Source organism: Hylaeus volcanicus, chromosome 1 (genome assembly GCF_026283585.1).
Source record: "Hylaeus volcanicus isolate JK05 chromosome 1, UHH_iyHylVolc1.0_haploid, whole genome shotgun sequence".
Taxonomy (NCBI): Eukaryota; Metazoa; Arthropoda; class Insecta; order Hymenoptera; family Colletidae; genus Hylaeus; species Hylaeus volcanicus.
In genome coordinates this window covers 13,741,591-13,753,020 of record NC_071976.1, presented here as the reverse complement: position 1 = coordinate 13,753,020, position 11,430 = coordinate 13,741,591, and the positions used below count along the sequence as shown (strand labels likewise).

The following is an 11,430-nucleotide window of genomic DNA, read 5'->3' as shown; positions in this document are numbered from 1 at the left end:
CAGAATTACCTAGTAAATTAATTCTTCTAACTTTTCAAAAAAAAGTTCAAGTCATTTAGTCCAATTTCAAAAGAAGGAATTGTATTTTAAAAAGTATCCGAATATTAATACGAGTCGCTATATAAGCCTAAAATATAAGTCGGTTTAGGAAAGTCGTTTATGGGTAAGTGAGGAAGCAGGTTGCGGTTGTAGTTCGAAAATCATCAGTTCGAATCCCGCCGGAGGTAAATAAAAATTGAAAGATTTTGTTCGTCGTTTTCATGGAATCCAAGTTACAAGAAATAAATATAGTTAACTAAAATCTACCAACAAATAAAAGAAAATATATAAAATTAAAATTTAATTTTTCTTTAAATCTCAATTTTACAGAGAACGTTCTGGGAATGTCCACATCGGACGTCCCAGGGACGTACATAGAATGTTTGGACATCCATAGGACGTCCCGAACGTCCAGTACCGACGTCTTATGGACGTACATAAGACGTCCCTGTGCTATCTGGGCTATGACCATGTATAATACATAAGGTCGAATTCATTTATAACGAGCACCAAAATTTCTTCATCCTAATCATTACTTATTGTATCAGTGTTGAGTTAAATATACGTATCTCCTATATTTTAACCATTGATAAAATAATGTACTCGATAAAAAGATACAGTGAAAGCACAAATGTTACTTTAGACACAAAATATATTGTGATTATATAACTAAAGATTATTTATATTATAATGATTCTGTAAATGGTAACACGTTTAACGACATACATAATTTATTCCACTCTAATTGAGAATATTGTATATTAAGAATACACACGATGTCATTAATCTTCTTATTTGAGAATCTTAAAATTGTGATTTCGTTTAAAAATTTCAACCAATTTACTTCTTACTTTTAGTAACCTTGTCACAAAAATGATCAATTATACGCGAATACACGAAAATTAAAATTATTATTTCCCTTAGTTTACACAGAATATAACTTCGTTATATCTGTACTCTTTACAACACAGTTTGACTGTATAAAATAACGTAATCAAGATCAAACGTTAATTAAAACGCCGACAAAGCAAAACAAGTTGTCACGTCCAATCGATTATTTTGTGTGATGACATTAATACAGTGTTTCTTTAATACTGATCGTTAAGATATGTTTATGTTCCAAGTATTTGGATTCTCAGATGGCGAATTATTTTGAGAGAACTATGTCACTGGGTTAGCGAATTACCCTCCTTCGTAAATGTGAAAGAAGCGCCAAACCAAGTGATTTATGGCCTTATCGGTATCGATGAAGCTACGATCGATGAAATCCGGCTGAGTATAAGCTACATTTACCTTTCCTATCCTTCTTCTCAGCAAGGTGTTTCCATTAGCAAAGCAGTCTTTAAATTGCAATGAAAATACTGATGAGCGATTTAAGAAATTTAACATTTCCGGAAAACTAGATTCAGAGATGGCCAAATTGTGTTGAAATGACAGTGTAATAATAAAAATAAAAATATTGTGAAGATTTATTCGCGGCGTTTATGATTTTTATTTTCTAGATTATAAGCAAAAGGGGAATCATTATAAATCATTAATGTAATTTTAACCTTTCCATTTCTAGTTGCTTTATACTCCACATCTTGTCTTTTTCTTGCAATATACTTTTAATTTTTCATTTTGTTTACAAAGAATTTTTCAGTGAGAGTTTCGTCAGTGTAATAGTGAAGGACACTTAAACATCATCTTTAATGTTAAATCGTAATTACATTTACTTTCATTTAAAATAAAAAAATCTGGTATATTACGTTTTATATATGATTTTTTATTCGATACAGTTTTATGAATATTTAATTATAGACAAATTCTTAATTCGTTCAACATAGAACATAACGTCTCTCTATAATTCAAATTTAAATATTTATTTAACAAGTAATGCATATCAAATTATTTATCTTACATTCATTGTTCGAAATTTTGAAGTAGATACAAATTTTGATTATCTCTAACAAAGATAAAAAATCTTATCATATTGTAATATTGATGCATCAACAAATGATCCAGTAATGAGTATCGGGATTAAATTCTAAAACTGAAAATCCTACCGGAGTAGATATCGAAAATCCACTGGCTCTTAGCGTTTCCAAAATGTTTAATTCAAATACGACCCAAGTATACGTTCATCGTTTTGCAATTGACAAAGTGATCGCGTTGTACGCACTACGAAGAAGAATGATAGATAGTAGGTACATATGTATGTGGGAACAGAAACCGTGTAGTATCTGATGACACAGATCTGTCTTGTATGTACGTGTAATCTTTCGAGTAATTCCACTTAAAGTGGTCGTTTCGTTTGAGAACACAGCGTACAGTGGCAAATATTTCGAAAGATAACGAATCGGTTACGCATACACGTCAGAACCCTATTTAAACTTAAAAGTAGAGAAATGTAATATATAAGAGATTAATCTTTTCACTGGTGGATTAATCAGTGAATAGGGAAAACCTGTGTGATGATTTATTCCTCGATTTATTTGTTAATAAAATTAACATCTATCGAGATATTCATTACACTGTTTAACGTTTTTGGAACTTGATAAGGACACTTTTTGAAACATAAATTTTAAAATACCAAAATTCGTCATGTGAAAACTATCTGAAGATAAGACATAAAATAAATCATATGTAAATGTGTATTGTTGGTATATGAAAACTTTAAATTCCATAAAAGTATAAAACTTAGCTTTTATAGTACTGTAATCAAACACTGTTACGCAGATTATGTTCAGTAATGATTCGTTTAAAAGGAGAAACACATGCAATTATTCATCAGATGAAAGAAAATGTTATAAAATAAGAATTAGGCTCAAATATAAAAGTATATAAATAACGATAGTGTCTTAGAGCAACCATATATGTAAAAATGTATCTATACACCGATGAAATGTTGATCTTTTTGAATATTAAATAAAGAAATAAAAAATCTTACAGAATTGTCCATCCACGTAGGTCTAAAAGTTAATGTACCTGGTGCTTTTTTAACTCGACTAGAATGATATTATCTCAAGTATATTTAAGGGTAGTTCAAAGTTAAATAATACAAAATTGCAATTCATGGTATAACATTGACCTCTTTGAATATTAAATAAGGATGTAAAAATACCTTACAGAATTATCCACAGAGGTCGAAAAGTTAATATACCTGGTGTCCTTTTAACTTCTATATCTAGAAGAGTGTTACCTCAAGTATACTCGACTGCAGTTTAAAGTTAAATTGCAAATAAAGGTATTTCACTTAAAATTCGATGTTTCTTTGAAATTATTCTTGAGTGTTTCTGATGCATCTCCCCTGAGTGGCGCATGTTTTTCAACGAAATTATCGGATGATCGATTGTTCTTTCGACTTCCTACGAACCTTCACCTACAAGGTGTGGTCGTTGCTTTAAGGTTATCAAGAAGGGAAATAACACTGGCGTTATTAATTAAACGTCACGCGATGAGTTCTTAAGCGCCACTGTACTTACAGTTCAAGATCGTTAGCGATTTCGCTTTGCACGTTAACGGTGTAATAAAAAGACCAAGCATTAGTTTCATTGTAAACAATTATAAAATGAATACTCAAAAGTAAAGTGAAACAATAAAATACAATAATAAAAGATAAAATAGAACAATAAATCAAATCAAATCAAGAAAGATGAATTTCGTGAATTTTAATCTAAAACTCGAATACGATTAATTCACGAATATGTATTTTTGGAGTTCTCATTACGTTGACGCATGCAAGATCGATACGGTACTATATAAGACTATTCCCAGTAGACGATACTATTATTCCAATTTTGTTCTGACTCGCACGCTACGTCATCGGTTAATCGAGTAAAATGTAGCATAACTCACAGGTCGAGTCGTTGATTTTAATGTTTTAACAGAAATCAACTTTTGTGAATGATATAGTGATATAGTAATATAGTAATATAGTGATATTATAATATAATAATATATTGATTTTTAATTCCTGAACCGAATTATTATTGATACCTCCATGGAAACAAGAACCACACCCCCAGGAAGCTTTACTGTCTACTTAACGAGATATGGAAAGAATGATCCATTTGTGAATTGCTACCTCGCGATCAAACAATAACGAAGAAATTTTATTGCGAGCGATTAGACCGTTCCAAGGTGCTGCTATGAGGAAAAGGATAAGCTTCGGTCACGCAGCCTGAGCTTTATTGCGACGAGCCAGTGCGAGACTATGCGTAGTAAAGTAAACATTAGAAAATATATGTATACAGATACATATGTATATAGAGTCTTGAGCGAAAACTTAAATCGTTTATATATTACTCTTAAACTTGCAGTGAAGTCTGAAATAGAAAATATATGTATACAGATACATATGTATATAGAGTCTTGAGCGAAAACTTAAATCGTTTATATATTACTCTTAAACTTGCAGTGAAGTCTGTATTACTCTCGAACTACTAAGCTTCTTAAACTATGAATAGACACCCCAAATGGGGTCGCTTTGCGAAATCTTGGGATCGCGAGATTTTAATGTAAAATATTCAATATTCTCTTTTATTTATGTTATTGCAAAAAATGCAGTTTTGACGAAAACTATATTTTTTCTAAATATAACTATATTCCTAAAACTATATTTTTTCGTATGTATATGTATATATTGTTACCTAATCTATAAATCATCACAAACTATTTTCATATCTTTAATTTATGTTTTTTGGGTTGCGAAAAAAGTCACAATCATAAATGGTGTCGTGAATGAAAAAGATTTAAGAAGCCCTGGTATAGAGGGATGATTACTCTTTACAATTAAAGCATTTAATTATACAAATAAATAATATAAATGTATTGAAATAAATATTTTTAAGTTTCAGTGAGATTATTGATTCCTCATTCCAGTTCAAGAATTTCAATATAAATGTAATGAAATAAATATTGTTAAGTTTTAGTGAGATTATCTTCAAATTAATACATATGTTAACCACAAGAAAAGTAAAATAAGAATACAGCAACCAATGACCACGTTAAGAGTAAACAACTTTCATTTTATGACTCTTTTTGAATAGTAATAAATTGCATGATTTGCCAACAAAAATCAACCTGTTTTAAATTATCTTGTGCATTAACTTCTGTGGATAAACATTATAGAATATTAGAATATTATATAGTACAGTATAGTAGTATACTATTACTCTTAAATCTCAAATAAACTCTATATTATTCTAAAGATAGACAATGTGAACATTCAAAGAAAAAGAGATACAAAAAGATTATATAATAAAAGAATGATTCCTCTTTACAATTTAAGCATTTCATGTCTCCATTCAAATAACAATAAATTACACGAATTACCATGAAAAATCATCCACTTTTAAACTACCTCTCCATAAACATCCATAAATTACATTCACACTGCGTTATAAATCATTCATCTAGGCTAACTTTTGTTTCTTTTTCCAAATTTCTATGGAAGTCGTAAAATTGATGACGTAAGACGCGCAGCGGAAGTACGGAATGTAGTCTATCGCGATAAGGAGATTAGGCCACAAGTGTATTTTTCGGTGGCGCCACGAGGGGCGTGCATGGGTGGGTGGTATGTGTACGCACAGGACGATTCAGGAGCGCCTAAGGTGGGCGTTCGAGGGGAGTCGTCATGGCAACCGCCTGGTCGATTCCTACGTCTCTGGTCCGTTGGCGGAAAATCAACAAGCAGGATTCTGCTTTATCGCGATCCACTCGACAATTAATCAACAGTGTACAATGTCTGCAAAAATTCACGATTCGCCGTGTATCTATGTACACGAATTATGATTGATTCGCTCAATCGGCAACACGCATTGCGTGTGTATGCCCACGAATCGTTTGATCGGTAAATGATCAAATGCAATAATTTGATATGAACATAAATATCACAATAGGCAAATCTAGATCCATAAGATTGAACGTAGTTATAGGTAAACATAAATACATTATTAATATTTTAATTACTACAGTATTATATTAATATTATTCACAACGTTTTGATCTTTTGTATGGAACTCTATTCAGTTATACAGGGTGATTGTTCAAATGAAAGAAAAAACAAAAGTATGAGTGTAAAATATAGTGGAAGGATAGAACAGAGAGAAGAATAATAATAATTTGTAACTAAAAGAGGAGAAAAATTACGTAATATGTATTGTATAATTGCATAACACATGTAATTCGTTATCATACGCGTTGATATTTAGTATGTCATTTTTCTTCGCTACGGGGAAAATAATTATTATTCTTCCAGTATGTAGTATAACAACTCAATTTATATCGTTGAATATAGGCTAGACATTGAACAATAATATCTTTAATAATATTGTTAATCGTAAGAATCTTTCAATTAGAATGTTTTATGTGGGAAGAAAATTTTTAATATCAAACATAAATAAGTCTATTTACATGTATAAATATATCTTATTATTATTATTATTATTATTATTATTATTATTATTATTATTATTATTATTATTATTATTATTATTATATAATGTATATCATAATTATATATTATGTATACATAAATATGGTCTTCTTAATAAACCCCAATGATCAAGTAGCGCAAAAAAAAATTATTTTTAATTAGTCATGACTCATTTAATACGTAATTACTTGTTCATTATGAATCACGTAATTCCACAAACCAAACTTTAATTCTTATTAGTCATGGATAAACTATTGTTTACCTTATGTTCGTTGCTCGAAATGTTGATTTAGACAAGAATTTGATCTATGTCTACAAACTTTTATTGCACGTTGTAAAACGAAACTACTGTAAGGCACGAAACACTATGAAAATTAATATTCTCAATGGGATAGGTGGCTTAATACAGCTGACGTAAACGTTAGTTAGGCAACATAAAATGGAAAATCATGAGATTAATTATACCATTGCGAAACGAATCAACGTTGAGCGTCTCGGGAATGAAATCTTGAAACAATGAAGACTTATCGATGCGATTAATTATTTACACGAGTTCTATATCACGTTTTGTCGCGTCTGATGAGAGTATACTACAATGAAACGCACCTAACTCCCGTATTACGCGGCGCCTTTTTTTACACGGTTTTCTAAAAATAAAAACTTCGTTCAGCCATTCGTTTAAACACGACGTTAAACAAAGTGCAGTTTCTCATTCTTTGCACACAAGAAGCATTCGTACTAATTAAGACAGGAAATCTTCAGCAGTAGAAACTTATTGTATCCCGAAGAGGACCAATAAATAATTGAAAAGAACAAAAAATAGAAAATTATTAAAATTCATAATTAATGAAAAAATTGTTCTGCCTTATTGCTCTTATTAGAAGAAAAATATTCTTTTCTTTCATCAGGATACCAATGGAATATAGCAAACAAAATCACATACACTTTATTACTTATTTCATAAGCAGTAAATAAAAAGTTGTTTCAAACTTCTTTGAAAATTAATCTGTGTGTTTGTACTAAATGCGTGCGATAGGAATTTTACGGAAGTGAGTCAGATATCGTGCGATTTCTTCAGGTTATCGGTAGACCGTTGGTCCTTACTTTTGTTCTCAATAAGGAACCAATCTGTCTGGCACAAAGCATTTGATTAAAAAGAAAAACAATGTTCTTTTGTGTTTCGTGCCATTTTACTTATTTATTATCGTGAGAACCGTATTTCTTGGCATTAAACTGTTTCCTTTGACCTAGATCTTCTTACGTAAAGGAAACTGCCATCAGTTTGAGTTTTATAACACATAAGATCGATTACAATAACAATGAATCAAATATTCATCTGACATGTACGAATGAAATTATGTGTGGAGCGCGATAATTGAACCCACACTGTATTTTTCGTCTTACACATCTAACAAGCTTAAAACTAGCTATATGTTAAGGGTTTAACGCGAATCGGTTATGACAATGCCTAAAAATCCATAAATTACGTGTACACTGTATGCGTATAATTACTAATAGTCGGAAAATGTTTGGACTAATCTAAGAAAGATTTTTTTTATTAAAGGAGAAGCCTTATATTATTTAATTTGTGATTTGTTAACTCTTTTATCGATAGGCTTGTAAAGAATATGATTTTTAATCATTTAATCATTTTCTATGGACTATGTCAATTATTGGTCCTTTTCAGTTTTTACAAATAATATTACGAGTGTAGAATCAAAGTAATATTGAAGTGAAAAGTAGAAGGATAAAAAAGGATTTATTTATGTATTCTTCAAAAATCTGCATGTGCGTGACTTGGCATAGTTACTGTACGACGAGGTTAGGTGAACTTAAATAAGCCAGATAAAAAGCCAGAGTTGATTTACCTCGAAGGGATAAAAACAAGGGATTTAGTTGAATTAAACTCTATTCAATGAAAGCCGCTGTAAAATGATGTAAAATTAATGAAAAATTGATGTAAACCAAAAATAAATATCTTGTTCTACGTGTGATTAATATATATTATTATGAGAGACTCCTTACTAATTTTTACTTGACACTTAATTTGTTGAATTGGTAGAGGGTGTCACAGTAGATTTGTAGATAAATTAAACAGAATTTTTTAACTTGCTTTTGAAAACTTTGTGTCTGTTGTCATCTGACAGGGAAAGTAAACTAAAATCAAATATCCACTCTCAAATACTAGACGAAAACGTATTGACGATTTGAAACAATATCTTTGTAAAAACAGAACCAAACATAATATAGTTTACTCCCTGATTATTTTTTCTTAATTATAAGTGGAAGTCTCATAACGAGTTACCAAAAATATTGTATACTACAATTTAATTTAACAATCCTATTAAACGTTTGCAAATAAATTCTCGCTTTATCATTAAATAAAAATAGTACCCTCTTAGTCTAGATGAATATTTATCGTCATACGTATTTTACGCTTTGAAACGTATATTCATATTCTTCAAAAAAAAAGCGAATGAAGTGTAATAACTTGTATTTACCATAAATTTTGTATAAGTCAGGGGATTTAGTTATTTAGTTATGTTTTTCTAACAATTAAAACTACCACTTCACACTTTCTAAATATTAAACGAGATTTAGAGGAAAGGATTAAGTTTTATTTCTAAGAATGCGAAGTCGTGTAACACATAATGTATCTATCAATTTTGCATTTGTTAAGTCTTTACATTCGTTTAATTCTTACTTTACATTACTTTTCATAGCTCGGTTACCTCGGGATTGCTAAACCCGTACTGTAGCTACAACGAAACATAGCTATAGCCCCTGAGGGCGATAGAATTAATTGTCTTTTGAAAGAATTCCACTATCAATTTTATCAGATGGCTCCAGGATTGCTGGCTACGTCACTGACTTCTACAATACAATCCAGATAGACATCATGCATACCGTCACGGAGCTGTAGATAATACCATCGAACTTTTCGATCGATTATTCTGTGCTTTGAGAAGTGAAATTATTTCGTAATAACTTTACGATTAAATAATGAAATTCAATAGAATAATAAATATTATAAAAACAATATTAAGACACATCTAGCTCAAAAATATTTTCGACCTCTTCGATATACTTATATAAAAAACGCTACAGTGTTAACAAAAATATTTTTAGATAACCCCTCTTGGTAAAAGAAAACCTATGCGAAGGTCGAACATAATTAACGTTACGAAGAAATAAAACAGAAAATAGCTTGTTTGAGACGGAAGTGGTGGTCACTATAAATAATTACAAATACAAATTTTGTACAAATATATAGAAAATATAACGAAAAATATAGCTTGTAAAACAACCTTGAAAATTGTGTATTTTTTGTGTACACTATAACATTAGGATACCTCGCAACTATTACTCTTTGGATTGGTATGTTTGAATACTATTATGATAAAAATGTATTACTCTACCGTTTTCTCCTTCAAAATATAGACATTCTATTTATGATGTAAATAAGAAAGTAGCCATAAAAAAATAATTACATCGTATTATAATATTCCCCTTAAAATATTACAACACTTCTAAATAACTCTTGTTCTTATTATCTAAAATAACAGAAATGTCAAGGTGATCTATTTCTATAGAACCACCCAGTGTGATCATTAAATCAATTTTATTATATAATTAGATATTCAGATTTCGAATTTTCACCCTTTTCAGATTAAAGTTTATTGACAAGTCTATTCATCTAGATTTTATGAATAAATGAAAGAATATTTAAAAATGTTGTAAGTAAAAACGCGCATATTTTAAGAGAACTTCAAATAAATCAGTTAATTTAAAATACTTATACTAATAAAGTATTTTAACCCTATGCTGCGGGCTTCTTCACATTCGTTGTGTTTTCTATTACTATAAAAAAAAAATGTTCTAAAATACGAAACAATTATCTGAGTTTTGTCGTAATTTAAAAATGATTTGTCTTAATAAATATTTCTGACAAATATTTTCGAAATTTTCTCGCGTAAGGCATTTCTGAAACATTGATGGATAACTGTTAAAAATGGTATTATTATAGCTTCAGTAGCTCTGAAATCTTTGCTTTCAAAAATTCTAATAACTATAGTTATTATATAGTAGTCGATTTAAGCAGTCATTCGGTTTACTATATACTATCGACGTACTTGTTTGTATGTATACGCCATTGTAGTAAATATAATGGAAAATGTTACCACACACATGCGTACATGGTTCAAACCTTTCCCCTTTCACAAGAATTTTTTATCGAATTATTTCAAACGTGTATGGAATATTCAAAATTAAAATTACGATACTTTTAGTGGTATAATAAAGTAGTAAATTGTTGCGAAATATTCGGAAATTTACTCATTGCTAGTTTCGTTTAAACTGATGAAAAGAATGAGCATTTTCACGCCCTTCTCCCTTTCAATGTGTTATAATTATATTACCTTTCCACAAAAATGAGAAAACGTATGTTAGAAATAGTATGTACTATAATATAACGAAATAATATTATACATATACTATCATATACTATTCCATATAATGGAATTTATAATGAAACTCTAAAGCCGACAAAAAAGTTTTCCATTCGTTCACACTTTTTAGCTGCGATGCTAATTATTAATGAAAACAAACGAACAGAGACTCGGCCCGTGTACGAAAATTGCCGAGCTGTCAACTTACCCACGAGGGATGTTCCCAGCCCTTCCGCGGTGTTTTCGTCGCCTACAAAGATAGGCTTTGAAGAATCGTTAAATTCACTAAAAGATTTACTGGAACGGGATTCCTTCGGTCGGCTCTCAGACGTGTACGATTCCCCTCGATCGATATCCACTACCGTCGACGGTCAATGTTGTCACAAAATGCGAGCTTTTCCTTTATTGCTTGTGCACAACCACTTCGATTGAACGCGCCCCGTGTACTGAAATAGAGAAGCGTTAGGCGCTGCCGTGCCGCTCACGTTACAATGGAAAGCCTCACCGAGTACACCTGCGACTGAA

General features: G+C 30.5%; 1 protein-coding gene across 1 annotated transcript in view; it reads right to left on the bottom strand.

The window, feature by feature from the left end:
• LOC128884622 (uncharacterized) overlaps window positions 1–11,430 on the bottom strand; it is a 25,313-nt gene extending 13,883 nt beyond the window's left edge. The window contains exons 1-2 of the mRNA XM_054138113.1: window positions 11,411–11,430; window positions 11,114–11,351 (exon numbers count right to left, since the gene is read on the bottom strand). The gene's annotated coding sequence lies outside the window, so the exon portion shown is untranslated. The remainder of the gene's footprint in view (window positions 1–11,113; window positions 11,352–11,410) is intronic.